The following is a 24,201-nucleotide window of genomic DNA, read 5'->3' on the forward strand; positions in this document are numbered from 1 at the left end:
ATGAAATATATGGTTTCCCAGAAAGCTAATTTCATTGAGGTTGGGATATAGGAATCCAAGCATAATGCTCAAAGTGAGGAAGGTAAGCTCAAAGTAAGTAAGGAATATAATTCTAGGTGCCCTATTTGAAGCAGTTCTATGATCATTTGAAGGGTGTTGAGAAAACACATATAGTGAACAAGGTGCTTGAAATTATAACATGAGGAATAGCTGCAGGAACTAGAACTAGGTAGGATAGGAAAGACTTAATAGGAAAAAAACAACATTGGTTTTCAAATAACTTCAGTATAGTTATGTGAAAGACAGATTATTGCCCTTTATGTATTTTCAGGTGATAAAAATAAGATCATAACAGACAAGGAAGAGTGTTAGGGTCATTCTAAATAATAAATTGTCCCAGGAGATGATAAGTTCTCCACCACATCCAAGAAGATGGTGGGGATAGGCATTTGGTCTGGTAGACAGGCCGCCGGTTAGGTTACTCACATACCATATCAGAGTGCCTATGTGCTACACCCAGCTCTGACTCCTGATGTCAGCTCTTTGTAATGTGAACCCTGGGAAGCAGTGATGATTTCGCAAGTCTTGCCACCCATGTGGAAGATTTGGATTGAATCCCTGGCTCTGAGCTTCCCTGTAATCCAACCCCTCTTCTCCTGTCATTGAGGGCATCTCCAAAGTGAACCAGTAAAGAGGATATTCTCTCTCTACTCTATATCTAGTGTGTATTTTGTACCTACAGCATATTTCAACTAAGACCAGACCTATTTCTGGTGCTCAATAGCCACACGTGATTGGTAAATTCTGCATTAAATAACAAATACCTAGAAAAGCCTCTTGAAGTCTTGAGCAGCATGAAGAACTGTATGAGGACCAGTATTGTGGCTCAGAGGGTTAAGCCCCAGCTTTTGACATCATCCCATATCAGACTGTCAGTTCAAGTCCAAGCTGTTCTGCTTCTGATGCACCTCACTGCAAATGTAGCTGGAGAGGCAGTGGAAGATGGCCCAAATACTTGTACTCCTGCTATCATGTTGGAGACCTGGATGGAGTTCCTGGCATCAGCCTGGTACATCCTGAACTGTTGTATCCATATGGGAAATGACCCAGTGGGTGGAAGATCTCTTCTCCCCTCCCCATCCCATTGCTCTGCCTTTCAAATAAATTAATAAATCTTTCAAAAAATAATAAGAACTGTATGAGCTCACCTGGAAAGCAGCATTTCCTTAAAGGTAATGTAAAAATGTGGTATTATTATCTATAAAGCACAAGTTCCTGCAGGACAAACTTAGTTATCTGGTTTCTCCTGACAACTTTTTTTAAAATAATAGTTTTATAAAAGAATATTAAGCTTATTGGATACTTTGTTTTCTTTTTTTCTACACCAACTTTTTTTTTTCATTTCTGCTATTGACTTTAAAACCCACTAATTCCATCAGTTATCAAGTGAGAATGCATTAGAAGTTAGGTAGAGAGTTCAAGAAAGGAAGAACCCCTGCTAGAAGCAGATATACCTCTGGCCACCAGAGACTAATGTATTAGCAAATTAGTTGAGTAGATGTTTATACTCAAGAATAGTATATGAAATATGTTTGGAAATGTGTCCAACACATAGAGAATGTTCAATAAATGAGAGTTTCCCTACTTCTTCAATGTCCCATGTAAGTGCCTCTAGTTTGACCAAGACCTCTTAGTCAAAAGGCTATAACCAACAATGGAGATGAGGACTAAAGCTTCCTGGCTTTGTTATGGCTTTCCTTGGGTATCTATGCAGATAGGGTATGGTATGGACTGGGAATCACCTCCACTTCCTCATGCCACAGGACAGAGATAAGGTCATATTCATATAATAATCACATTATTGTACTTTCAAAAGGTCCTACAACATTGGGAGCTGAGGAAGTGTTTAGTATCAAGAGTGGGTTAATTCTGAAGGTATATGACATAGCTTGAAGTGTACTGGGAAGTTCGTCCTTTAAAAATATTCTCCAGCACGTAACACTGGGTCAGAAATGTCACTGCATAATGTGCCTGGGAAAGCAGAAGGTTGCTCAAGTACTTGGGTCTCTGCCACCCATGAGGGAGACTTAGATAGAGTTCCAGGCTCCTGGCTTCAGCCTGGCCCAGCCCTGGCCATTGTAGCTATTTGGGGAGTAAACCAGTGGATGGAAGATCTCTTTCTCTTTGTCTCTCCCTCTATCTCTCCAACTCTGCCACTCAAATAAATCATTTTTTTTAAAAAGTAAAATAATTCATTCAGTTAATTGGCTCTCTTCTCTCCTTCATCCCTTCTATACTCACTCGTGTTCTAACCAACCTTCAAAACAGACTCAAACAAAAAAATCCCAAATACCCCATCAATTACAGTTCCTCACGCAAAATACAAACTTTGTCAAATTTTCCTAAATGAAACTTCTTTTAGCTCTTAAAATGCATTTTACACAATCCCCTACTCAGTGCGGAACTACTTGCTACATTGACCACATTCTCCTTTGTGTCCAAGTCAGCTGTTTGTTCTCTCATCTGTGTTAGGCAAAGGGATTTTTAGGGGCATATCCTTTGATCCCCCAAAACACAGCAAAAAAACCTCATTCTTAGAACTGAAGATTCAGAAATGCTGATGTTGGGCCTTAATTCTCCACTACCTTTTGCCTTATTTTGTAGTCGTCAGGACAGTGTTCTGCAAGGCCAAACATTTGATGGCCAAAAAGAACCTCCCCTCAGGGCTTAAAGAAAACTCTGGATCAGATTGAAGCACTATGAAAGACAACAACAACAACAACGCAGTTCAGACAAATGTCTTAGTGAGGACATACATAGTAAAGTGGTTAAAAGCATGGACCTTTGAATCAGACTGCCTGACTATCCATCTCTGTGACATTGGCTAAGTTACTCATCCACAGCAAATGTCAGATTTCTCATCTTAAATGAGGGGATAATTGTGAGACTTAAACTACGTAATGCCTATTGTGTTAGTGAGACTATACAGCACAACAATTGTAGTCATCAATGCTATTATCAGTGGCACAGTCTGTGAAGAGTACATTTGCCTAAGTGTTCAGAGACCATATAAGCATTCCTTCACTAGGTACCCTTTCAAGAAGCCTTACTTTTTTTTTTTAAGAATTATTTATTTATTTGAAAGTCAGAGTTACACAGAGATGAAAGAGAGGCAGAGAGAGAGAGAGAGAGAGAGAGAGAGAGAGGTCTTCCATTAGCTAGTTCACTCCCCAGTTGGCCGCAATGGCTGGAGCTGGGCCGATTCGAAGGCAGGAGCCGGGAGCTTCTTCCAGGTCTCCCATGTGGGTGCAGGGGCCCAAGGACTTGGGCCATCTTCTACTGCTTTCCCAGGCCACAGCAGAGAGCTGGATTGGAAGTGGAGCAGCCAGGAATCGAACCGGTACCCATATGGGATGCCAGCACTGCAGGTGATAGCTTTACCCTCTGGGCCACAGAGTCTGCCCTGAAGCCTTACTTTTAAAATCTTAATTTAAACTAAGATCTTCTCTCTTCTCTACTGCTTGTCTCCCTCCAGTACAGAAAGATGTGCCACTTTGAATAAGCTTCATTTTATTCCCTATCTAATCAGAATTCTGTTGGGGGTATGCTTAAGTTGCTCTCCTCATCTGTCCCCCAAATAGCCAACACAGAGTTTTCCTTCATCATTTTTCCAAAAAGCAGAGAGCACTGCTTGCCACAGTCCATACAGGTTCCATGGCAGTTAACAAGTACTCTGAGACTATGTTTCGTTACTTCATTTTGCTGAAAAATCATGGCTTATGTTCCCAGGATATAAGAGCAGAGTACATGGGACTTCAGAAAGAATGGGGAAGAAATATTTGGAAAGAGTTCTTGGTCCATGGATTGGGGGCTCCTAATTCATTCAGGTAAACCAAATGCATCCCCAGGAATTTATTTTCTACCACTATTTATAATAATCAAATTTGGAGACTTAAAGGGAGTTAAGAGAGGAATTAAAAACAGTTATAGTCATTAGGAAAGGTACATACTCCAGGATACAGTAGATGCACTGTAATATTTGGAAGAAAGAGGTGGCTATTTGGCTTAGTAGTTAAGAGAATGGCCAGCTGGAATGTCCATGCTCCATATCAGAGTGCCTGGATATCAGATGGCTCCAGCTTCCTGCTAATGTAGACTTTGAGAAGCAGCAGTATTGGCTCAAGTAATTGGGTTCCTGTCACCTATGTGGAAGATTGGTATTGAATTCCTAGCTCCCAGCTTTGGCTCAGCAAAGCCGTGGCCATTGTGGGCATTTGATGAGTGAGCTAGTATGTGTTTTCTCCCCTCATCACTCTTCCCCAAATAATTATTTTAAATGGGAGGATAAATAAATAAATGTCTTTTAAACGAAAATGAGTCCGGCGCCACGGCTCACTAGGCTAATCCTCCGCCTTGCGGCGCCGGCACACCGGGTTCTAGTCCCGGTCGGGGCGCCGGATTCTGTCCCGGTTGCCCCTCTTTCAGGCCAGCTCTCTGCTATGGCCCGGGAGTGCAGTGGAGGATGGCCCAAGTGCTTGGGCCCTGCACCTGCATGGGAGACCAGGAGGAAGCACCTGGCTCCTGGCTTCAGATCAGCGCGGTGCGCTGGTCGAAGTGCGCCAGCCGCAGCGGCCATTGGAGGGTGAACCAACGGCAAAGGAAGACCTTTCTCTCTGTCTCTCTCTCTCATTGTCCACTCTGCCTGACAAAATAAATAAAAAATAAAAAAAGAAGTTCAAAATCAAAGTTTCAGCAGACAAAAGTCCCTCTAAAGTTTGTAACGAAGAGTCCTCCCTTGCTTCTCCCTACTTTCTGGTAGTTTGCTGGCAATCTATCTTTTCCCTTGGCTTGTTAATGCATTATTCCTATCTTTTGTCTTCACATGACATTGTCTCAATGCCTACCCACATAGTCTTTCCTCTGCATGATTGTCTCTGTGTCCAAATTTCCCCTTTTTATAAGGACACCACTAGTATTGGATTAGGGGGCTCACTGTTATGACTTCATCTTAACTTGATTATTTCTGTAAACACCCTATTCCCAAATAATTTAAATCTGACTCTCTGTTATTAGTGCTCCATCATACTTTCTGATTAGGACACATTGTTGAATCTATAAAACCAACATTCCATGTAAGAATTTGTTTGAGAAATAAAAAGATCTCTGTGACTTCAAAATATAAAAGATTTGGAGAGCTGTCTTATCGGTGGCCTGACCAATTGACAGAGATGTGGCTACTATTTTTGCAAAAGAATGTTCGTCAGATCCTAGAAAAAACATAGTGAAGAAGTACTGAAAATCAGACATATCCGGGGTTCTTGGTTATGAGACCGATTTAAGCCTAGTCTTTGGTATGGCTTATGTTCTAACAGAAGTTTCCCCAAGGGGCCATGTGATTTAGGTCCAGGATAAATGACTCGCTTTTCTAAGGAAGAAGATTAGTGCCCTCTTTCTGAGGTTTGACTTCTAGAGGTCTAGTCACCTCTCAGGAAGATGGTCAACTATGATTGTTTGCACAAGATTGTTTCTCACAGCTGAGCCAATAATTAATATTGGAGATTTGGCTTTCATGAAAAAAGTAGGTAAAGTGAGGGCAGACCGGAAGTGCCAGAATGTACACAGGGAGGTTTTTTTTTTTTTTTTTTAACTCTTGATGTGCCTTTCTTAATTCACTTTCTTTTAAGGCACCCATTTGTCAGAGCTCTTCCATGTTGATTAAACTTATTAGTTTGGAACTCATTGCAGTTGTACAGTAATTTGTTTTAATATCAAACTTCTATTGTTTATAAAGGAACGGTGGGTACTACTTTGAGAGTGCTGTGAAGATCCAAGGAGGAAGCTCCTGGCTCCTGGCTTTGGATTGGTGCAGCTCTGGCCATTGTGGCCAATTGGGGAGTAAATCAGCGGATGGAAGATCTCTCTCTCTCTCTCTCTCTCTCTCTCTGCCTCTCTTTCTCTCTCTGTGTAAATCTGACTTTCAAATAACTAAATAAATAACTAAATCTTAAAAAATGGGATACATCACTCATTCGGGCCTAATGCCTCTAATTTGGAGGTAGAGCTGTCTTCCTGTTTACAGGTTGGGGAAAACTTCCATGGCTAAGCTACTGGGAAGATACTGGGAAGAATGTTGAAAAAAAAGTAACCACCTGTGTGATATCAGTGGGAGCTAGGGACAAAATAGAGGCAAGTTGGCCACTTTTTCTCAGTCTCTGCCCAAGTTTCCCACAGCAAGTCAGGAAATGAGAGAAGACAGCTAGTATGAGAAAGGATGAGTCTGGCCCCAGAAGGCAAGCCAATATATGAGCGGATCAGGAATGTGTCCTCGGCTTATTGCTTCTCCTCAAGAAATACTGTAATGGAAAGAAGTACCATGTCATAAAGATTTCCTTTATGTCCCTGAAATGAAAGTTGCCCACATTCACTTTGTGAATGCAGATGCTACCCTAGAGAATCAAAGGTTTTTCATTTTTTAACCTATGTTGTGCTTCTCTTCTCCCCAGTATTTTCCAATAACAAGTTAACTGTATGCTTATCAATTTAAGTGGTGAATTCCCCTCTGGGGCTGTGAAAGGTGTATGTTCTGAGCACACATGTACAAATCCCTATTACAGAGGCTGGCATTGTGGAATAGAGGGTAAGGCCACTGCCTGTGATGCCGGCGTCCCATATGGGTTCCCGTTCGAATTCTGACTGCTCTACTTCTGATCTAGCTCCCTGCTAATGCACCTGGGAAAGAATGGAAGATGGCTTAAGTGCTTGGGCTCCTTTGCCCACTGGGATGGCCTGGACAATGCTTTTTACAGGCCCAGCTTCAGCTTTTACAGCCATTTGGGGAGTGAACCAGCTGATAGAAGCGCGCGCTCTCTCTCTCTCTCTCTCTGTAGCTTTGTCTTTCCAATAAGTAAATAAATCTTTTAATAAATCCCTATTACAGCATGTAATCAATGAAAGGTGGTAAATATGCACAGTGACTGGTTTTGATTTTTTTTTTTTTTTAGTTTCTACAATAAGGTACAACTTAGGTGTTGGTTTCCTCATAGCTCACTTCTTTTTCAGCGATAGGCAGCTCTGTTGTCTGAGATAGAATTTTTGAGGGTGTTAGAACTTTTTCAGCTGAACTCTGGCCCTAGTATTGTTACTGAGCCCTCATTAACCTCTCCCGCATTCCCTCTCTATTCCCCTTTAACAAGTTCTAACCTAGGAGAGACCTTCGCTACTTATATCGGTTTCCAAAAAGGCGCTGACCCTAATTCTGCCTGACTCCACGGAGCTTCTCTTTTTTCTCATCCAGTGCCATAGACACTACTGTTCTAGTAGATGTTCATAGACATCTACTGTTCTAGTCATTCTTTCAACAGAAGCATTTCCTAAATGCTTCTTACTCAGTTGCTTAAAAACAGATTCAGAACATTCTGTTATCCCCAAAAACTCATTGTCTCTTCTGTAACTCCATCTGGATCTCCACATGGGTGGCAAGGACCCAAGTTCTTGAGCCTCCCAAGGTGTGCATTAGCATAAAGCTGAACTGGAAGCCCAAAAGCCAAGATGCAAACCAGACACTCTGATATGGGATCTGGGCATCCCTGATGACTTAACTACTAGCTGTGCCACAATGCCCTCCCCCATACTGTTTTGCATAATAGCTGTGCTAATTATTATTCCCAAGATTTTTCAAGGATTCCCTTTTCTGCACATCCTCCCCATCACTTATTATCCATTGTCTTTTCCTTAATGGTGATAATAACTGTGGGTGATATCTTATTGTGTTTATGATTTGCATGTCCCTGATGATAAGCGATGCTGAGCATGTTTTTGTATGCCTGTTGGCCCTTTTGGTGTCTTCCTGGGAGAACTGTCTACTTAAGTATACTGCTCATTTTAATCAGAATATTTGTTTTTTTTTTTATATTGAACTGAGTTTTTATATATTTTAAATATTGACCCCTTTTAAGATATTTTCTCCCATTCTGTGTGTTGTCACTTCACTCTCTTGATGGTTTCTTACATTATGATCCAAGAACCTTACTCCTGGATCTATACTCAAAGGAAGTAAAGTATATTTGCTGAAGAAACAACTGTTTCCCCATATGAATCAGACTAAGTGTTCATCAACTGATTACTAAATTAATATATGATTTAACACAATGCAATTACTATTCATTCATAAAAGGATAAACTCCTGCCATTTGTGACAGCATACTTGAACTGGAGGTCATTATGATAAGAGAAATAAACCAAATTCTCGGTAATTTTATTGATATATGAAATCTAAGAAAGTTGATCTCATGGAACTTCAGACAAAATACTGGTTACTTGGGGCTGGTGCTGTGGTGTAGTGGGCTAAGCCTCTAGCTACAGCACTGGAATCCATATGGGCAATGGTTCATGTCCTGGCTGCTCTTCTTCCGATCCAGCTCTCTGCTATGGCCTAGGAAAGCAGTGGAAGATGGCCCAAGTACTTGGGCCCCTGCACCTGTGTGGAAAACACGGAAGAAGCTCCTGGTTCCTAGGTTCTGGTCAGCTCAGCTCCAGCCATTGTGGCCATTTGGGGAGTGAATCAGCAGGTGGGTATTTGCTCTGTTTCTCCCTCTCTCTGTCTGTAACTCTTCCTCTCAAATAGACAAATAAAATCTTTAAAAAATTAATGGATACCAGAGGCTTGGTAAAATGGGAGTGGTGGGATAAGGATTGGTCAACAAGCACTAAGTTATAATTAAATAAAAGAAATAGGTTCTAGTGTTCTTTTGCACAATTGAATGGCTACAGATGATGATAATGTACTGTACATTTCAAAAAAGTGAAAAGAAACTATATTAAATGTTTTCTTCACAAATAAATATTTGAGGAAATAGATATGTTTGTATTGAGTTGAATATTATACAATGTATACATATATTGACACGTAACTCAGCATTCTATAAGTATGTACAATTTTGTATATCAATCAAAATATAAATAAAAAGAAATATGCTTACCTTTATCCCATTTAAATCAGGCTATATGATGTAACTTCTTGAAAATAGTACAACTGCAGTCATATAAAATTATTTGTGTGTATATATATGTCTAGAAAGAGATCTTCAGATCGAAAAATGACAAAATGTATTTGTTTAATCAGTCTTTGCAAACTTCCAATAACAAGTCAGATGATGAGTAGTTTACATTACAAGGTCCTTAGTGTCTCTATTGCAAGCATCCAACTCTGTCATTGTAGCATAAAAGCAGTCATAGACAAATAAGTAAACACATGGATGTGCTGTTTCTCAGAACATTTTATTTGCAAAACTAAGCTGTATACCAAATTTGGTCCACAGGACATGAGGTTACTGATCTCTGCATCAACTGCACCAAAATATTCCTTGTATGATTTGATGTAAATGATGATAAGGAGGAGGATAACGATGATGGTGGTGGTGGTGATGATAATGATAGCCTATATTGAATAATTATGGTGTAATGGGCTCTGTACCAAGCACTTTACATGCATTATATCATTTGTTCTTCAAATCAGCTCCTTGAAGAGGACCCTATTTTTTACTGATATATTACAAATGAGGAACTGAGGCATAGACTGGTTAGATTAGAAGTGAAGTGAGGAGAATTGAAATTGAGTTATGGTTGTGAAGATATAAAAGCCACCTAAGCTCTCTGAATCTCAATTTACTTCTCTAAAATAGCAGAAAAAATAATGCCTGGCTTGTTTTACTCACTATCTATCTATAATAGATAGATAGATAAGTACTTTGTATAATATAAAGTGCTAAAAAGTATAAATTATTATTATAGTTATTTATAAATTGCCTCATTCAAAAAGGATTTGAGATACTTTATTACATCACATTGACTCTTATCCTAATAGATACACAGGCCTCAATATTCTCTAAACAGAGATAGTTACTCATACTGGGCAAGTAGCTATTTTCAAGGCTGACTCACATCAAATAGGGTGGGGACTGTGTCTTCCTTATGGATGAATTGACATTAGCCCATGACTAAGTCAGAGAAAATAAAGATAAAATGAAAGTGTGAATATTTGAAAACAGCCCAATGGGCAATTTCAACTCCACTTAACCTGAACTAACCTCATTATATTCCTCCAAAACCAGCTCCTACATATCTCAGTTAATAGCATAATAATGCTCTTAGTAATCTGTATAGAAACCTGTATGTCTTAAATTCTTATTTCTTTTTCAAATTCCTCCATTTAAACAATTTCCAAATCTCACTATTTTTGTACCACATCTTCATAATTTTTACCTGAGTCATTGCTATTATCTTCTAACTCATCTTCTGCTCTCCATTCCAATAAATATTTCATAATATTTTCAGAATTATTTCACAGAATCTGATTTTGATCATCTCTGGTCTACTGCCCAGAAGACTTGAGTCTCTTTGGCATACCCTCTGCAATTTTTCATTTTTAATCATTTTAACTTCTTTTTTCTCCTATTTCAAGAATCAGTTAAATTTCACTTATATACATTACATGTTTTTAGAACTCAATATGTTAGTTATAACAAAGCAGAGAAAAATATATTTGATTATTGTTTACAGCCCTTGTTCACACTCCTGAGGAACAGTGGTGTTTCTACTTATTACTTGTTGAATTCTTTACTTAGAGGAGGATTATTCTTGTGATTACAAAGTAAGTTGAAAGTATGCAATTGTAAAAATTAAAAGAAAAATAAGAAAGGATGGAGGAGGGAGGGTGGGAGTGAGGAAAGGGAGTATCATTATGTTATTAAAACTGCATATATTACATACATGAAATCTGTTCCATTTATATAAATAAATTTAATTTCTTTCAAAAAGAATTAGAGTTTAACACCTTCACAATGTTTACCTCATGTCTCATCCTTTTTTTTAACTTTTATTTAATGAGTATAAGTTTCCAAAGTACAGCTTATGCATTACAATAGCCCCCCCATAACTTCCCTCCCACCCGCAACCCTCCCCTTTCCCGCTCCCTCTCCCCTTCCATTCACATCAAGATTCATTTTCATTTCTCTTATATACAGAAGATCAGTTTAGTATATATTAAGTAAAGATTTCAACAGTTTGCACCCACATAGAAATACAAAGTGAAAAATATTGTTTGAGTACTACTTATAGCATTAAATCACAATGTACAGCACATTAGGGACAGAGATCCTACATGAGGAGTAAGTGCACAGTGACTCCTGTTGTTGCATGTCTCATCCTTTTATGTATTTTAATACTTCATTTTGAAACAGAAGAATATTAGCTAAAATGTTGTATGTGTAATTTTATTTTATCCACTGGAGTATGAACATTCTGAAGGGTTCTGGTTCCACAAAATACTCATGTCTTAATTGCAGGAACCTGTGAATATATTACTTTGCTTGTCTAAAGGGACTTTGCAAATGTGATTAAATTAAGGACTTTGAGATAATAGAGAGCATCCTGAATCATCCAGGTGGGACACTGTAATCATATGGTCCTTAAAAACAGATACTTTTTCCCAGTTGCAGATAACTTTAGTTTGCTCATCTGCCAAATGAAGAAGTACTAGTTTGTGATTTGCAAATGATGCTAGTGCGAAAACCTTTCCTGGGTTATAACAGGCACAACCACAGATCCTGGAACCCTAGCAAACTTAGAGTTATCTGTAGAAGCTTACATTTGAAGGAAGAGCTCTATGAGGAAATAACGCAAAACCTCCTGGATTAACTATTCACTAGAATTTCCTCTTGCCCTGACATCAAATAAGCTAAGCTAGCTAGGAAGGAAGATTTTCATAGTAGTGAAAGATTTAAACTTTGGATTTGGAACTGCCTCAGTTCAAACTTTCTTTGTTTTGCAGTTCTGTGGTTTCCCTATCACTTGACTAGCCATTGATTTTTGTTGTTGTTGATTATCCTTTCTTAGGGTTCATTATATTTTCTATATTTTAAGATTCGTGTCTTTCCACAATCATGAGAAGTTACGAACTGAAAGAAAACAAAAAGAGTAGCTCTGGCATCCTTGGGCACTTTCTTTAAACTTCTCTGTGCCCATTTCTTCATCTGGAAACAGGGGGAGTAATAGTACTTACTCTTCTCCACACCAGGAATTTGTGAGAGTTAAAATGTCAATTATGGTTAATATGCATGAAGTACTTAGAAATGTGAGTATCATGCATTAAATATTGAAAAATGCTGCTCTGGGAATATCAAAGGGGGAAAATTCCTGTTTTGGAATAAGCTTTAATTTAATTTTTGCTGCTAATCTCAAATACTCTCCATCTAATCGTCTCCTTTTCCTCAAGAGGGTGAAGAGGGCTATGGAGGAAGAATGAGAAGAAAATGTGTTCCTGTTTCTCTTTATCACATCTCAACTTTGGCATAATCGTCTCCTCACTGTACAGCTTACCTGGTGTATAAGAGATAGGGGACGCTGGAGAGAACAAGGGAGTTTCCAGTCTTCCTCAAATTTAGCTTGGATCCATATAAAGGTTCAACAGTGAAAGGTCAGGCACCTGCAAGGAAGTCTCAGCTCAGATGGATAGACAGCAGTTACATTTTTCCCAAGACCATGTTTCTCTTGGTAACGGGTTATAAGATTTCTTTCAGGTGCATCAGAATTGTCTGGAAACTTATTAAGAATGCATATTTCTATGCCCAATTTCAGATATACTGAATCAGAGCCTTTGGATGTCCATCTTAGTAAGATACTTTTTTTTTCCAATTTTCCAGTTGTCTTACTACTGTCCTAGGTTTTAAAGGAAGGGCATTTTGGGGGTAGCATAGTAGGAGGCATGCAGATGAAAATGGTAGGAATAAGCTCTCTGCAACCGGATTGCCTAAATTTAAATCACAACTCATGGATTTACTGACTATGTAATCTTGAGCAAGCTACTTAAAGTCTCTCTACTTCAGTTTATTCAGCTACAAAGTGGTTAATTAATAATACTTCTTGAGATTGTTGTGAGAATTAAATGAGAGGATCTATATAAAACAGCTAAAACAGTTCATGAAATATGGTAGTTTTCAATAGATCTTAATTGTCAGTATTATAGATTTTAAGGAGTTGGGCCCTACCAGAGATGGTGGAGAAGTGAAAATTCTATTACATTTCTCAAGAAAGTTGCCAGAAGAGTGGTGGTGATTCATAATAGCAAATTTCTTGGATAAGGGAGGAGGCAGCCAGATATATGACTGCTAGATGAAAGGGCAGAGGCAGCCATGTACCACTGAAAACTACGCAATTTCCAATAGGTTCTTGATTCTTGTTCCGAAATCACATAGTCATATAAACACAATCTGATAGTTGGTCATTGGTGAAGTCCAATTATGTTGGTACAAAGATAGCCTATTCAAAGTTTCCCCAAATGAATTTGCAGTAGGAGTTGTATCCATGATTGAATAACTGTTCATATGCAGCTTTTAATATATTAGGCAGTTGTGGTTAAATACAGTGATCAATTTTATACAAATACAGGGCATGTATAAATTTAACTTGGTAGTAACTAAAAACAGTGGATGATTTTTTAGTTTTTTTTTTTTTTTGAGATGATGGTGTTCCCTGTGCAAAATTACATAGATGTGAGCTGAATTAAAGTATGTAGCTTCTGCACTAGAGAGAACAGTGATAGTTTCTCATTCTACCCTCTTCACCCTCTCTGGGAGTTTCTAGTTTAATCTGAAGGGATATTGCAATTTAGAAGCATATTAAAGACCAGCCAGAGGGGGAAAAGTTCCAAATCCACAGCACACAAAAAAGAGATGAAAGAAGTATGGTTAGACAGAATAGAGAGCAGACAAGTGGAGGAGGAGAATTATTATCACCCAACAGCTGAACATTCTTCCTATGAAAGCGAATCCTGATTTAATTCTGAGCCCTTGAGAGAATGAGGGATAATGGTAAGAATCTACAGGAAGGTAGTGCACAGCTACCTGGAAGAAAAACCTAATTGAATTATTGGATAGCAAAATAATGAAAAACTTGCTACTCATTAGGTGGTGATTTCTCTGTTCCTGCAGAGCAAGCAAAACTCAACCATTATATACCAAGATAACTCACATATCAGATACTGGGGTTCTTAATCTGGTATCTTAGAATTTAGGGGATCTTTGAATTTCAATGGGAAATTTGTATTTTAATTTGAAAAATTTCTGATTGAAATTTAACCTTTCTTTTTTTAACTTTTATTTAGTAAATATAAATTTCCAATGTACAGCTTATGGATTACAATGGCTTCCCCCCGCCACAACTTCCCTCCCACCCACAACCCTCCCATCTCCCACTCCCTCTCCCATTCCATTCGCATTAAGATTCATTTTCATTTATCTTTATATACAGAAGATCAATTTAGTATATACTAAGTAAAGATTTCAACAGTTTGCACCCACACAGAAACATAAAGTGTAAAATACTGTTTCAGTACTAGTCATAGCATCAATTCACGTTGAACAATACAGGAGGAGCAAGTGCACAGTGACTCCTGTTCTTGACTTGACAATTTGACACTCTTGTTTATGGCAGCAGTGATCTCCCTAGGCTGTTGTCATGAGTTGCCAAGGCTATGGAAGCCTTTTGAGTTCGCCGACTCTGATCTTATTTGGACAAGGTCATAGTCAAAGTGGAAGTTCTCTCCTCCCTTCAGAGAAAGGTACCTCCTTCTTTGATGGCCCGTTCTTTCTACTGGGATCTCACTCACGGAGATCTTTCATTTAGGTGTTTTTGTTGTTGTTGTTGTTTGTGTGTGGTTTTTTTGTTTGTTTGTTTGTTTTTGTTTTTGCCAGAGTGTTTTGGCTTTCCATGCCTAAAATACTCTCATGGGCTCTTCATCCAGATCCAAATGCCTTAAGGGCTGATTCTGAGGCCAGAGTGCAGTTTAGGACATTTGCCAATCTATGAGTCTGCTGTGTATCCCGCTTCCCATGTTGGATCATTCTGTCCCTTTTTAATTCTATCAGTTAGTATTAGCAGACACTAGTCTTGTTTATGTGATCCCTTTAACTCTTAGACCTATCAGTATGTCAGTATGATCAATTGTGAACTGAACTTGATCACTTGGACTAGTGAGATGGCATTGGTACATGCCACCTTGATGGGATTGAATTGGAATCCCCTGGCACATTTCTAACTCTACCATTTAGGGCAAGTCAGGTTGAGCATGTCCCAAATTGTACATCTCCTCCATCTCTTATTCCTACTCTTATATTTAACAGAGATCAATTTTCATTAATTTTTTAATAAACTTTCTCTTTCTTTATTTTTTTAATTTTTGACAGAGTGGACAGTGAGAGAGAGAGACAGAGAGAAGGTCTTCCTTTTGCCTTTGGTTCACCTTCCAATGTCCTTCCCGGCCGGCGCGCTGTGGCCGGCACATCGTTCTGATCTGAAACCAGGAGCCAGGTGCTTCTCCTGGTCTCCCATGCAGGTGCAGGGCCTAAGGACTTGGGCCATCCTCCACTGCACTCCCGGGCCATAGCAGAGGGCTGGCCTGGAAGAGGGGCAACCGGGACAGAATCCGGCACCCCGACCGGGACTAGAACCCAGTGTGCCAGCGCCGCAAGGTGGAGGATTATCCTATTGAGCCACGGCGCCGGCTAATTTTCATTAAATTTAAACACCTTAGAATAATTGTGTGTTAATTACAGAGTTCAACCAATAGTATTAAGTAGAACAAAAAAATACTAAAAGGGATAAAGTATTAAGTTGTTCATCAACAGTCAGGACAAGGGCTGATCAAGTTAATATTTCTCATAGTGTCCATTTCACTTCAACACGTTTCCTTTTTGGTGCTGGGTTAGTTGTCACTGATCAGGGAGAACATATGATATTTGTCCCTCTGGGACTGGCTTATTTCACTCAGCATGATGTTTTCCAGATTCCTCCATTTTGTTGCAAATGACCGGGTTTCATTGTTTGGTTTTTTTTTTTTTTTTAATACTGCTGTATAGTATTCTATAGAGTACATGTTCCATAATTTCTTTATCCAGTCTACTGTTGGTGGACATTTAGGTTGATTCCATGTCTTAGCTATTGTGAATTGAGCTGCAATATACATTCAGGTGCAGACAGCTTTTTTGTTTGCCAATTTAATTTCCTTTGGGTAAATTCCAAGGAGTGGGATGGCTGGGTTGTATGGTAGGGTTATATTCAGGTTTCTGAGGAATCTCCAAACTGACTTATATAGTGGCTTAACCAGTTTGCATTCCCACCAACAGTGGGTTAGTTTCTCTTTTTCCCCACATCCTCGCCAGCATCTGTTGTTGGTAGATTTCTGTATGTGAGCTGTTCTAACCGGGGTGAGGGGAAACTTCATTGTGGTTTTGATTTGCATGTCCCTGATTTCTAGTGATCCTGAACATTTTTTCTAGTGTCGGTTGGCCATCTGCATTTCCTCTTTTGAAAAATGTTTATTGAGGTCCTTGGCCCATCTCTTGAGTGTGTTATTTGTTTTGTTGATGTGGAGTTTCTTGATCTCTTTGTAGATTCTGGTTATTAAACCTTTATCTGTTGCATAGTTTGCAAATATTTTTTCCCATACTGTCGGTTGCCTCTTCACTTTCCTGACTGTTTCTGCTGCAGTACAGAAACTTCTCAATTTGATGCAATCCCAATTGTTAATTTTGGCTTTGTCTGCCTGTGCCCCCGGGTCTTTCCCAAGAAGTCTTTGCTGGTACCTATATCTTGCAGGGTTTCTCCAATGTTCTCTAATAATCTGATGGAGTCGGGTCATAGATTTAGCTCTTTAATCCATGTTGAGTAGATTTTTGTGTAAGGTGAAAGGTAGGGGTCTTGCTGCATGCTTCTGCACATTGAAATCAAGTTTGCCCTGCAGCATTTATTGAATAGACTGTCCTTACTCCAGGGATTGGTTTCAGTTCCTTGATCAAATATAAGTTGGCTGTAGATGTTTGGATTGATTTCTGGTGTTTCTATTCTCTTCCATTGGTCTATCCATCTGTTTCTGTACCAGTGCCATGCTGTTTTGATTATAACTGCCCTGTAGTATGTCCTGAAATCTGGTGTTGTGATGCCTCTGGTTTTGTTTCTGTTGTACAAGATTGCTTTAGCTATTCAAGGTCTGTGTCTCCATATGAATTTCGGCATCATTTTTTTCCACATCTGAGACGAATGTCTGGCATTTTGATTGGTATTGCATTGAATCTATAAATTGCTTTTGGGAGAATGGACATTTTGATGATATTGATTCTTCCAATCCATGAGCATGGAAGATTTTTCCATTTTTTGGTATCCTCTTCTATTTCTTTCTTTAAAATTTTGTAATTCTCATCATAGAGATCTTTAACGTCCTTGGTTAAGTTGATTCCAAGGTATTTGATTGTTTTTGTGGCTATTGTGAATGGGATTGATCTTAGAGGTTCTTTCTCAGCCGTGAGATTGCTTGTGTATATAAAGGCTGTTGATTTTTGTGCATTGATTTTTATATCCTGTTACTTTGCCAAACTCTTCTATGAGTTCCAATAGTCTCTTAGTAGAGTTTTTTGGATCCCCTAAATAAAGAATCATATCATCTGCAAAGAGGGACTGTGTGACTTCTTCCTTCCCAATTTGTTTCCCTTTAATTTCTTTTTCTTGCCAAATGGCCCTGGCTAAAACTTCCAGAACTATATTGAATAGCAGTGGTGAGAGTGGGCATCTGTGTTTGGTACCAGATCTCAGTGGAAATGCTTCCAACTTTTCCCCATTCAATAGGATGCTGGCAGTGGGTTTTTCATAAATTGCTTTGATTGTATTGAGAACCGTTCCTTCCATACCCAATTTGCTTAGAGTTTTCATCATAAAAGGGTGTTGTATTTTATCAAATGCTTTCTCTGCGTCTATTGAGATATTCATATGGATTTTATTCTGCAGTCTGTTAATGTGGTGTATCACATTGATTGATTTGCACACATTGAACCATCCCTGAATACCAGGGATAAATCCCACTTGGTCTGGGTGGATGATCTTTCTGATGTGTTGTTGCATTCTATTGGCCAGAATTTTATTGAGGATTTTTGCATTTATGTGCATCAGGGATATTGGTCTGTAATTTTCTTTCAATGCTGCATCTTTTTCAGGCTTAGGAATTAAGGTGATGCTGGCTTCATAGAAAGAGTTTGGGAGGACTCCCTATTTTTTTTTTTGTTCTGAATAGTTTGAGGAGAATTGGAGTTAGTTCTTCTTTAAATGTCTGGTAGAATTCAGCAGTGAATCCATCTGGTCCTGGGCTTTTCCTTGTTGGGAGTTCCTTTATTACTGTTTCAATTTCTGTCTCAGTTATGGGTCTGTCCCAGTCAGGACGCCGATTCTGTCCCAGTTGCTCCTCTTCCAGTCCAGCTCTCTGCTGTGGTCCGGGAGTGCAGTGGAGGATGGCCCAAGTCCTTGGGCCTTGCACCCACATGGGAGGCCAGGAGAAGCACCTGGCTCCTGATCAGCGTGGTACACCAGACACAGCGCGCCGGCTGCAGCGGCCATTGGAGGGTGAACCAGCGGTAAAGGAAGACCTTTCTCTCTGTCTCTCTCTCTCTCTCTCTCACTGTCCACTCTGCCTGTAAAAAAATAAAAATTTAAAAAAAATTTAAAAAAAAAGATTCTGAGTCTTCACCCTTTTTCTTCTTTCCTTCACAGATTTGAAAAGTCCATTGGTATGCTTTTTATCCATTGAAAACTTAATTTCACACGATTCTTCTCAACATTCAGTACATTTTCTTGAGAAAAAATAACCATCATTGAAACTCTCATTCACATTATAAACTAATTTACAAATATGGAATTGTATCAGAAATAGTATTTATAAAAGTCTGCTGATTTTTTATATACAAAAATATACACAGAAACCAGTTTTTTGTACACACAGTATGGAAGTAGATATCTCTTTTGTTATTTTCCTGCATACTAGTTAGAAAGTAATGTGATGTCATTTGTTCTCAAAAAGCCATTTGAAAAAATAATTTTCTATATCTTCACTTCAATATAAAGTATTTTTAAAAGTAAAAGAATGACAATGAGTGAGTGAGTTGTTAGCTAAAAGAACTTGGGCAATGGCAATGGAGACACTAAGAGCTACAGTGCTTCACACATTAACTCATTTAACATCCACAACAGATGTATAGGAGAATCAGAAGTTATTTTTACCCCAAATCCGTTTTATAGTTTGGAGAAACCAATGTTTAGATTAGAAACTATTCAAAGTCAAATAAATGATAAGTGGTTGGACTAGATTTTAAACCCAGGTGTGGCTAACTATAGAGCCAATACTGTCAACCACAGAACTATACTGCTTCTCAAGGATTAAAATTAAAATGCAGCTTGTCTGTTACTATCTGTGCATCCTTAGGCATATCAAAATCTCATCTGTAAAGTGGAAATAATGATAGCGACTTTAAAAAGTTAAGCACATAAGTTGACAGTGACTGTTAACTTTCCCTAAAATGTGTGTACACACACACAGAGGGGAAGAGTGCTCAGTAAGGATTAGATGACACAATGTGTAAAATAACTATCCTTGAGCTTGACCAAATAGTGAGCTTTATGAGGTCAGAAATCATGACTGCTTTCTTCTTCATTGAATCCTGAGGCCCTAGAACTAGAACTCACACATAAATAGGAACTATGAAAATATGTTCTGGAGGCCACCACTGTGACTCACGAGGTTGAATTGCTGCTTGTGATGCTAGCATCCTATATTAGAGTGTAGGTTCAACTCCGGGCTGCTCTGATTCCATTATAACTTTCTACTAATGCTCCTGGGAAGGCAACAGAGAATGATCCAAGTACCTGGGCCACCACCACCTGTGGGAGACTAGGATGAAGTTCTTGGCTCTTGGTTCTGGCCTGGCCCAGACCTGGTTGTTGTGGCCATTTGGGAGTTATCCAGCAGACAGAAGATCTCCTTCTGTCTCTTCCTCTTTCTCTTTCACTGTGCCTTTCAGATAGGTAAATCTTACAAAATATGTTTTGAATGAATTAATTTAATCAAATTAATTAATTAATTTAATATTATTATATTACATTAAATTAATTGAATTAATTAATTGATATAATATTATTAATATTATTTCAATTAGCATCAATTTCATTTAGGTATTTATTCTTTAAAAATTTATTTATTTAATTGAGAGGCAGAGTTACAGAGAGAGGGAGAGGCAGAGAGGTCTTCCATCCACTGGTTCACTCCCCAAATGGCCTCAACAGCCAGAGCCAAGCTGATCAGAAACCAGGAGTCAGAGAGTGAGCAAACTCAATCTATACTTTTCAAAATATATTCCTGAATCTGACAACTGTTGATCACCTCCACAACCTAGACCTAGGTCAAAGTGCCATCTTTGGTTGGAAAACTGTAAAAATGGGCTCCTTAATGATCTCTCTGTTTCCACTGTACCCTTCTACATCTGTTTTCACATAAGCCAGAATTACCTTTTATAAAATGCATGCCAGATTTTGCATTTCCTCTATTCCAAAGAACTAATGCCACTAGACTTAGAATAAAACTCAACCAATGGCTGGAAAGGCTCTCTGTAATCCAGTCAATACCCACCTCTTGGATTCTGTCTCCTACTATATTCTTCTTTCTCATCATATCCCAGTCACACAAACTTTCCTAATAAACTTAGAATCTTCTCCATTCATTCCTGTCTTAGGACCCTTATACTTGGTGTCTCTTCTACCCAGAATGCCAGATTAGTTTCCTTACTCTATTCAGACATCTACTGAAATGTCATCTCCTCAGAGAGAACTTCCATTACCATGCTATTAGAAATAACAAATGTTGGGCCCAGTGTTGTGGCACAGTGGATTATGCCACCACCTGCTATGCTGGCATCCCATATTGGAGTGTGGGTTCCAGTTCTGGTTACTCCACTTGAATTCAGATTTTTCTAATGTGCCTGGGAATACAATAGAATATGACCCAAATACTTGAGCCCTTGCCACCCATGTGGGAGACCCATATGGAGTTGCAAGCTCTTGGTTTCACCTTAGGGCCAGCCCTGGCCATTGCAGCCATTTAGGGGGTAAGGAGTGAACCAGTGGATGGAAGAGTCTCTCTCTCTCTCACTCTCACTCTCTCTCTCTCTCTCTCTAGCTCTTGCTCTCTCTTCAAATAAAAAAATGAATCTTAAAAGATAAATACCAAGTGTTTTGTCATACTTCCTCCAATTACTCTGCTTTATTTCATATGACCCTAAATATTATCACAAAGGATTTACTATGATTTATTTACACAATTACAATAACTCCACAAATAAAATGTAAGCTCTATGAGGAGGATGGTGGCTAAGAGTGCAGGGCTGGATACTTGATTTGAATCATGGCTGTGTTACTTGACACTTACAATCTTGGGAAAGTTATTTATGTCTCTGTTTCTCAGTTTCTTCATCTGCAAATTGGGGATGTGGATGGTAGTTATCTCATAAAGTTGTGATTTTAAAAAATCTATGCAAAAATCAAAACATTGCATTCATCTAGTAAGTGGTATATACATATTGTCTGTTATTTTTCTCTTCTCTATAAGCAGTTAGAACAGTTCTTGGACTGTAACAGATGTTTAATAAACATTTACACATAATGTGTGTGAGTTGTGGACTTGATTTTCAGAGACATTTTAAGAACAAATTAAGTAGCAATGGTTTGAATAGAACCAAGATGCTGGTACTACTGAATGCTCTCTACTGGCATGCCAAGGTCATGGAAACTAATAGGAAGTAGAAGTCACTCAAAATGGGAGGAAAGAAACCCTTCAAGTTCATGTTTCCTGCCAAGTTAGGAGGCAATGTTATTCAATGAGGAGAGGCAGAGGTGCAGGTGCACAAGCAAGTGTGTGTGTGTGTGTGTGTGTGTGTGTGTATGTGAGAGAGATAGAGAGGGAGAGAGATAGAGACACAACTCACTCACCTGCTAAGTAAGTACCCCTTGACTTTGTCTTGGTAGACAGAATACCAAGAAAAATTAATGCCTATCCGATTTGGAAATGGAGTTAGTTAGAGAAACCCTAACGTCTTTCTATCCTCAACAGTCTGAAGTTCAGTGAGTAGCGTGAGTAGTTAAAGAGTCAGTTCTCCTAGAATTCCAGGCAAAAGTCAAGCCACTTGAGTGAATATTTGAGCAATCACAACTGTGTATACAAGGTTCTTTAACAGGAAATGGTATGGGTGGAGTGAACAACTTTCAAATTTTAAATGAGCAAAAGCCTGGCTTCTCTGATTTGGAAGCAGAAGAGTATCTGTCAACTTCCCTCGCTGGCTCCAGTATCTCTCATTAGAAGCTGAATAGAGATAGTTGTAATGGAAAGAGCCTTAAAATAGTTACCCTGCCTCTCTTTGCTTCTGCCCTCATAGGAAGTTACTAAGCCAGAGAGTGAGCCAGCCAAAGGTTGTATTCCCCATTGCTATTCCACATTCCTCTTTTACAACAGGTTTGAACAATGAGAAGCAGGATGGAAATGCAGTTATGTCTATTTTCTCTACTACCTGTTGCCTTGCAGCACTATCTGCATCCTACAGAATCTTCTCAAACTGATCATCTTACCCAAATGTGTACTGATAAAGGCTTTGTCACTTATTTCCAAAAACTGAAAAGACCTGAAAAATCTTCCAGAAAAGGAAAAATAAACTGATTTAGAGACCCATCATCTGTCTATGCCACGTCAAGTCTTTCAATGAGTCAGTTCAGGGGGAAAAAAAAGTATTAGCTATCCAGTTTAATGTAAAACCCATGTAGTCACCCCATGTAGACACAGGCTGAGTGACAGAGCCAATCCTCCATTCTCCTCTTTTTGTTTCATGGTTCTTTAGTGGACAAAGGGGAAAAAAGAAAAGCAATAAATGCAGCTATTGAGAAAACCCTGAACAACGTCTTACCAGACCTCATTTATATAAATTGGACTTGGAGAGTTATCCCAAGAGTATGGCAAATCAGAGCAATTCCTTCTTACAAACTCAGATGTTTAGCGCTCTAAAGGCCCCTTAAGATCATGTACTTCTGGTTCTTTATTTTACGTATCTGTAACCTGAGGCACAAAGGATCTCATACAGCAAGGTTGTGCCAGAGCTCAGTCTAAAAACTGAAACTCCCCAAATTCATCCAGTGTTTCATGCAAAGTACTTGGCTCTCTGGATTTTAAAAAAGCGTCTTCACTGATATTCTGAGGAGGCTAGCACTTTGTGCCTTGAATCTGAGGGTGACTGTGGACTTTCTTCCCACCCTCATATGTAAAAGGAAGATATGCAATGTAATTGCAATTTGGTATACATTTTTAGGGCCTAAAGACCACAGGTTAAGAACCTTTGCACAGGGGCTCATACTTCTCCAACATCTTGAGTCTTACCCTATTTTCCAGTTGGAAAAGGTTAAAACTTCATTGTGTCTTTGAGGGCGTAAGTATATCCACTTCACCCCTGCATGCACCTCATCCTCACATCAGCTAATTTGGCATACATGTGGTCATGTAATATTGAAAAGTACTTTATTAAATAGCTAAGATAATGCAAAGAGAAAAAAACCCACAAGAATACATGATGGGAATTCTGATATATATTTCCAAACCCAAGTATTTAAATCTAGACGAATTACTTGATATAGATTTTCTAGCTACAACAGACTATATTCTGCCTTACCTTGGAGAAGTGCCATGCTCGCTACTCAAATTGTCATTTGACAAGTTGCTACAATGGGTCCTAATAGGTTAATCCTTGCTCTTTGCAAATTTTATGCTGGTTTATACAACTCTGCTCTTATACATGGCCTGGAGCCATGGATGGGAAAGGTGGCTTTCTTGCTGCAATTCAAGAGCCATCATCCCCCATTTTCCCTGAAGGTTGCAAATGGTTGTAGGCTGTTGCAAGGATATATGATTTTAATTCCTAAATCTTAAGAATTGCAATACTGTCAGAGTATCTTTGGCCAAGGAAATTCTAAAAGAAGTGTTTTTCCCAGGATCAAAGCACAAGTGTCGTGACAAACTGTAATACCACTTCGACTTCTTTCTCCAGGTCTTGTTGTTCCTGTGAAAAGCTCATACACAAGGTGGGAAGCAACAGCCCCCTGGACTCTCTTTGGAAGATGATCTGAATGAGATCAATTAATAGATACTCAGGAGACTGCTGTCTGGGCTCTTCTCCCCTTTCAATCCATTATCACAGCAAATAACATTCACACACACACACACACACACACTGACTTGATTGCTCCTTAGCTCAGGGTTTTTGTTTCATAAATATAAGAAAGATTCTTATTATTTCTTGC

The sequence above is a fragment of the Oryctolagus cuniculus genome, chromosome X (assembly GCF_964237555.1).
Source record: "Oryctolagus cuniculus chromosome X, mOryCun1.1, whole genome shotgun sequence".
Classification (NCBI taxonomy): domain Eukaryota; kingdom Metazoa; phylum Chordata; class Mammalia; order Lagomorpha; family Leporidae; genus Oryctolagus; species Oryctolagus cuniculus.